Source organism: Rhea pennata, unplaced genomic scaffold, assembly GCF_028389875.1.
Source record: "Rhea pennata isolate bPtePen1 unplaced genomic scaffold, bPtePen1.pri scaffold_26, whole genome shotgun sequence".
NCBI lineage: Eukaryota > Metazoa > Chordata > Aves > Rheiformes > Rheidae > Rhea > Rhea pennata.
This window is the reverse complement of record NW_026907677.1, coordinates 1,988,403-1,995,973: the sequence shown is the minus strand read 5'-3', so window position 1 is coordinate 1,995,973 and position 7,571 is coordinate 1,988,403.

Sequence of the window (7,571 nt, the reverse complement as noted above, 5' to 3'; positions counted from 1 at the left end):
CTCAGCCTGCTGCTCAGGTAGCAACAGCAGCCTGGTTCTTTGCCTCACTCTCCTAACCTGGAAGGGTATGGTTGCTTTCAATTGTACTTCCTTCCGCAGTAACAGGGGAGAGAGGAAGTGGACAGAAAACACGAGGACTAGCAAACACAAGAAAGCAGCTCAGGAATGAACACAGGAACAGCAAAGGCCTCTTGTGCCACATGATGCTGCAGCCCTCCCAACACTGAGGCTTCAGCCAACCACAGCAGGCATTCCCCACACCAAGGCACCAAAGACACGAGCCTGGAAGAACTGGAGGCTAGTGAGTTTTATAGAGAGCTGAGCTGACAACACAAGGGGGAACAGACGACAACGCTGGAGTCAGGCAAGTGGAACACCATGGTGGGCATTTGACCGGTTGCAATAAGGCAGAGGGCATCCAAGTGTGCTTAAGGCAGGCACACAACGCATGGGCCTGTTGGGATAAAATGCTCCGATCTGCAATAGCATCTCCTTCTTGGTTCTTGCTTGCAGCTGGGCTCACAAAATGCAAAAAGAAATCCCCTTTTCCTCAGGCTGCAGCATGACTCTGCAGGCTTTGGTGAACCCTTGATGTGCTAACCCTTTGCAAGGCAAGTGCTAGCAAGCTGTTTGACTAGCAGACAATGCAAAAAGCCTTCTGCCTGCATAACAGTGCTAGAAGGATATTTTGTGCACACAACCAACCAGCCAGCACACTCCTCTCTTTCCAAGTTTCCAAGGTCCTTTTTCAGGGAGAGCCACTTTCAAACTGGGGCCTCAGCTACTACTGCTTCTACATGAAAACTGCGGCCAGAGAGCCCTAATGCTGAGTGGTTTTGACTTAAGAACGTTAAGAAAGCTCTGCAAAGCCTCCCTACATTGGTATTAAGCCGAGATTGAGATCCCTGTTTCTCACTTCCAGGGGTAAGTTTCTAGTTTGGATGTCATCCTCATCAGAGATCAAAGTCCAAGACGTACCTCACAACAAAAGTCAGAGAAGACAAAACACGTGTTGCAGGCTTGTACAGTCAGTCAACTGAGCCCGTGCACTGCGGGCTTTGAAGGATAACCCAACAGGTAAGAGGGAAAGAATTGAAACAGCAGAGTACAGAGTGCTCAGAACGGCACAGAAACAAAACAAGCAGCAGCAGGCCACCTCTGGGAAAGTGCCACCTGCTGAAGAACGCTCCCCCTTCCCCTAGGGAAAAACTACTGGCAGCAGAGCATTTCTTCACTCTACAACATACAAGGAAGAGTGCAAACATTTATGACTGAATATACTCAATCATCATTCCCTAAAAATGAACTGATAAACACAAGGTTACCTCCGCACTATCTTGTTCCATTGGTTTGTCCTGGTCACACACATTTGCTGCTGGTCTGTAATGCCTGAGAGAAGCAGAGAAAGACAGAAATGAGCTATTTCTGTATCCGTACTCATCTTGAGTACTGCATCCAGTTCTGGGCTCCCAATACAAGAGAGACATGGAGCTACTGGAGAGAGTCCAGCGGAAGGCTACAAAGATGATCACAGGACTGCAGCATCTGCCTTATGAGGAATGGCTGCAAGAGCTGGGCCTGTTTAGCCTGGGGAGGAGAAGACTGAGGGGGGATCTTATCAATGTGTGCAAGTATCTGAAGGGAGGGTGTCAAAGGGATGGGGCCAAACTCTTCTCAGTAGTGCCATGCAGCAGGCAGAAACTGAACCACAGGAATTTCCACCTGAATATGAGGAGGAATTTCTTTCCTGTGAGAGTGACAGAGCACTGGCACAGGTTGCCCAGGGAGGTTGTGCAGTCTCCTTCTCTGGAGAGATTCAAAGCCCACCTGGATGCAACCCTGGATAACATGCTCTAGGTGACCCTACAGGCGCAGGGAGGTTGGACTAGATGATCTCCAGAGGTCCCTTCCAACCTTATTCATTCTGTGATTTGGTGTAATGAACCAGCAAACTAGCAAATTAAGCCACTAGAAATTTATTACTTTGGGTTAGTCTGCAGGGAGAGGATTAACCCCTTCTTGGCTTCTTTGATTTTTTTTAACACCTAAGGAGCTCCTACAAATACTCCTACTTTCACAAAGAAGCTCCGCCATCATCAAAGAAACAACAACAAAATACACCCACCCACCAAACACTTACAAAGGGATTATTGAAGAGTCTTCTCTAAACTCTATACTGATTGCAGTAAAGGGCTCCTAAGGGGGCACAAGGAATTTATCATCCACCAGCACTGCAAACAGCCAGATGCTGCAGAGGTCACCACTATGACAACATGAGTCAGTCTACACCTAGAAATTTCACTACCACTCTCAGGCCTCTCTCATGCACTTTAACATGCATCCTCCCTTTCACAAAATCCTGACAAAGCCACTTCTGCCAATAAATAGCCAGAAGGGATTTTTCTCTCCCATTTTTTTCTTTCCCCTCCCTTTTCTCAGACAGAGCTTGTGCTAATCCATAGCTTCCAACAGAAGCTATCGTACCACAAATGCACTGGCTGATTTAGACTTCTGACCAAGGGATTTGAACACTTTCAGGTGAAATGCTCTTGCTGCTGCTCATGAGGAGAGGCACACAACCAGAAAACAGTGCAGTCCAGGTCACTCGACTGATTTTCGATCCATCCTGCTGGCACTGGAAATAGCGGGTCCTCCCATACTCACTCAGCACAGACAGTATCATGCCTAGGGCTAGCCCCCACGACACCTTCACAGGCCCCTGGCCACACACAGACAGTCACAAAGAGACAAGAAGGGATGAAAGTCCACACAGTTGCAGTAATCATGGTTCAGCAGTGGAACCAGAGTTTCCAAGGCACATGCCACCTAAGAACACTAAGGCATATCATCTAACTGAATAATGTGCAACTCCTGATCTTTACTTCTTTCCCTGAGTCTGGCCAGGGTCAGAAATACATGCCACCACGCTGAGGAGAAAACAGGCAAAACAGGGTTTGGCAGCATCAGGGAAGCCTCTCAGAGACCCAGTGCCCTGCACTCCAACGTTATATTTCCAGTCCCTAAGTTCCTCCCTCCACGCACCTCATGGATCATCTCCAAACACGGGAAGGTCTCTCCAGCAGCAGCTACTGCCACCACTGCAGCATCTCAGCAACACCTCACACCTCCCCCAGGCAACACACTGCTCACACACAGCTACTTCTCCCTCCACACCAACTTCAGCCTCTCTCTCACAGGCCTCCCAGTAGAGGCCCCATCGAGCACCCAAGGTTTCTGCTGTTACTAACAACAGACCACCCCAGCCTAGATGTAAAGCTTGCCTCCTTCCTCAAGGAAAGCAACACCCTAAACATTACTAAGCCAGCTCAGGTCAGGAGGAAACATGCAGATCTCTACCATCTGTAACCTCCAGAAAAAGAGAAGCAGCTCACGGGCACCCACTTAGCATCCTGCCAAAGGAGGCCTCAGGAGTCAGGTCTTTCAATAAGTCTCAGCTGCACATTTCTCACCTGGCAGTGAGGAGGGCAATGCTCAGGTGAAGCATTTGGTCAGCAGATACAAAGATGGAGGCTTGCAAGTAGTTCTGCTTCAGGAACAGAGCCTGAAAGCTTTTGCTAAGGTTTCTTCTGCTTGCTTGCCAAAAGACTAGGCAACACTGTATGGATTCTTCAAACCTTCTTCAACAAAAGCACTTCTCTTCAACACTTTTGCTCTCAAATCCTGCTGGTACCATCACTACAGGACCATCTCTCTTTTGTGTCAGGTGCACAAAAACTTCCTACAACAGAACTGAGATCCTTAGCTACAGCTTTCATATATCTGCTGTCAACAGGCTACTCAAGCCAAACAGAAATCATTGGGGGATAGGTGGTAAACATAAATCCATGCCTATAAAAATACATTCTCATTCAGCAGGGTCTATTTCAAAAGTAAAACTCAAGCAGACAGAACATGTGTGTGTCCTCCAGGCCAACTTTTGGCAAGACACATGTTTCTGCCAAGCTCTCTTCAGTCACAGCTGGCCAGCATCTGCCTGCCAGCAGACAGAAAGAACGGGAACACGAATGGCTGCAACACAGAAGCAAGAAAAAAAGGTATCTCTGCTTAGATACCTCTGTCTCCCACAGGAATGCAGACCTTCTACTCCAGCTTTAAAAGCAAGGACAGTGCCTGTCTGTGGCCATCCTTTTACTTTCCTCCCAAGCAACTGTAAGAAGAGAGGAAGCTACCAAAAAAGCACTGGAGCTCTACATATACCTACCTCAGGGCTCAGGCCCTGCTCTTTTCATAGCCCTCTTCTTTCCTCATTACTGCAGAGGACAGACTGCTAAGGTTTGTAATCTAAAGCTGAAAATAAATAAAAATTTCACACGCTAATCACAAAACCTGTTGCACTGCCCCAGTGCTCTACAGCAGCAGCTCCTGCCTATCTACTTTCCCCACCAGCTTCCCCACCCACATCCAGGACGTTTCAGCTTTCCACCGGGGGAGAACATCCCGGGGCAGAAGCAGCACAGGAAGCAGCTGCCCTGTTCCTCTCCCTCCTCCCTTGATGCCTGGAGGGTCACTAGTGCTGCAGCTCTCATACCTCAGGGCTTCTCAGCACCTGCCAGGCCGCAGCACAGGCTGAAAACATCTGCTGTGTCCCCGGGATGCTCACAGGCAGCAGCTGCCCCCAGCACAGTACAGAGGTTTCTCTCTCTCCCTCCCATCCCCTCCCGTCCCGCAGACTCTCCCAGGGCCCTGGGGCAGCTGCATTTTCCCACAAACCAGCACCAGCAGCCATGGGCACACAGGCCCTACCCCCACACCCGGAAGTGATGCCCCTCACACCAAGGCCCCTCCCACCCCACGCTCCCCCATTGGCTCCCATTGGACGTGGCCTCCCGGGGCGGGACACCAGGAAGGGGCAGGAGGGAGGCGGCAGTGCGCATGCGCTGTGCAGTGGCTGGGTGGGGAGGGGCGGGGAGGGGATCCGAGGGGAGGGGCCTCGAGGGGAGGGGCGGGGCGTGGCAGAGAGGGAGGGGTGGGGCCGGGTAGGGCAGAGCATGCGCAGTGGCCCAGAGGAGGGCCATGAGGGGCGGGGCAGGTTCGGGGCTGCCCAGGCCCTGCGGGCGGGGAGGGGGCGAGAGGCGGCTGCTGCCATGGGGCAGAGTCTCCCAGCCCGGGGCCACCTGGAGCCTTTAGCCGCAGTGCCGGGAGCTGCCGCGCCGGGGCCGAGGGCCACGGGCTGGGCAGAGCGAGCGGCCGTGCGCACGGGGGCAGCCAGAGCCACCACGGCCCGGCTGTGTGGCAGCAGCGGCTGGGGAAGGCCCAGCCCAGCCTGGGCCGCCTCCGACCCCGGCAGCCTCCAGCTCTTGCGCCCCTTCTCCTGGCAGCTCCGCAGCTCGGTGCCGGCTGCAATCACCATTTCTTAGCACCGTCCCAGCTATGAGGAGACACCGTGGGTGCAGCAGGGCTTGTGGGGGCTCCAGGCTGGAGGCAGGAGGCAGCCAGCATCCTGGTGCCCCTGCTGACAGCCCCGCTTTCCCTGGGCAGGTCCCCAGCTGCACTCTGAGCCCAGCCTGGCTGTGGGTACCATGAGGAGCAGGATGTGCAGAGCCTCCTGACGACCATGGCCAGAGCCAGGCTCTTGGGTATTGCAGCAAAGCAGCTGTGGGAGAGCTGTGCCCTGCTGGAGGGCACTTGAGCCCCTCAAGACACCTCCCCAGAGGCAGTCGAGGGTCTGAAGGTGACGTGTCCTCAGGAGAGTGTTAACCCACAGCCCCATCGCAGCCCTGTGCATTCAGTTCTGCTCCAGAGATGCCTCCTGGCAGTGGGGCAGTGTCGTGGGGAATCTGCATCTTGGCAGGTGCCTGGGCAGTGGAGAACAGACCCCATTGCTGCTGGTGCTGTGGGTGGGCAGGGAGTTGGGGAAGGCACTTTCTGAGCTCCCTTGCAGGCCTGCTGCTCTCTCCATCAGCTTTGGAGTCTCAGGCTCTTGTGCAGGCTTGTGGCTCCTTTCCCTTCCACCCACCCCAGCAGCAAGGACCCCAGCTTGCTCCCACCAGAGGCACAGGCTGCCTTGGCTGCCCGATGCATAGGGCTCATGAGCTTCTGCACATGCCCTGGCAAAGGTGCAGAGCTGAGCTATGACGGTGGCCTTGAAAGCCTCTGCCTGACTGCATGGAGCTGCCGAGAAGCAGGTGGGAAGCGCTGGCAAAGAGCAGGAGGTTTCTGCCTGCCAGCAGGCTGGCTGCATGCTCGGCCTGGCAGCCTGCAGGCACATGCATGGAGGTGCCCAAGGCAGCTGCCACTGCCCATCTCTTGCCCCACACCAACAGAGCCTCTGCCCAGCCAGCCTGGCTAGCAGAAGAAGCACAGCATCATCAAGACACCTACCTTACCTCCTTCTGCTCCTGCCAGGGCTCAGTTCCAGCTGAGGCTGCCTCTTGCAAGGCTTGGCCCTCTCCCAAGTGCTTCTTGCAGCCAGGTGTCCCTGACAACATGCAGAACCAGAGGTACCAAATTCCACAAGCATTCAGAATTGCTTCACTTGGTAGATCATTTCCACTTTGCAGATTTGGAAGGACACAAGTTGTTCTGGGTGTCTGACATGGTTTGCAAACATTTTCATATACCACCTGCTTTGCCATCCCGCTGCTGTTCATGCTTGCATCTTGTTATTTTATTTTATTTTTTACATCCCCACTTAGTCTTTCTCAGTCTTAGCATGCTGCTGGAGGAAAGGAGAGGAACTGGGGTGTGTGTGAGGATATAGACAGGGAAGACAGAGGGTGTGGAAAAGGTGCAGAAAGCAGGCATGTAGAAGTAGGGAACCCTGCTGGAAGAGCAAGATTTTCTGCTGTCTCACTATGGGAAAAATGCAGGAAATGGAGAATAAGAAGGGAAAAGAAACTTTTGTCTTCCATGCAGGACATTAGGTTCCCTATTACTGCAAAGAATTCATGGAATTACATCAATTCTCTGAGCCTTCCACCTCAAGGGCTTCATTTCCTTCTGGTGTGCCAGGATCAGGATGGCAAAAGGCAGTGAAGGTGCTAGAGTCTGCCTCTGGAGTGCAGCACCAAGATTCAGGGCTCAGGGAGAGGAAATGTGTGTGGTGATAAGCTAGCCCAGCTCCTGAAGCACAGAACTGGAGCTCTTTTTCTTTCTTTCTTTCTTTCTTTTTTTTTTTCCTCTTGTCATGGTGGCAGGTTGGGGGCTGTTGACACATGGAGCTGAGGGGCTCAGGCTATAAAAAACTCTGTTGAAATCACTGGATTTATTCCTCTAGGCAAAGATACACATCTGTCTACTAAGTCGGTGTGTGCAGGAGGTGGGGGAAGGCTGCCTCCAGGTGAGTGTCTTGACTCAGCAGCCATAAATGTTTTCAGTTCTACAGAAGCAGCTCTTCAGAGATTCAGGTGTTGTGTCCTTGTGATACTAGTATCCAGTTTGTTGGGGAAAGCACAGCAGTTGGGTGCTTGAAGGGCACAGAAGTGCAAAGGAACCTGGAAAGGGCAAATGAAATGAAACTGAATAATATATGTCCGCACTCATCTGAATGCACAAGCCAAAAACCTGGTGCATGTGCTGGACTACCTGTAAGACTGTTGTAAATGGAGCTC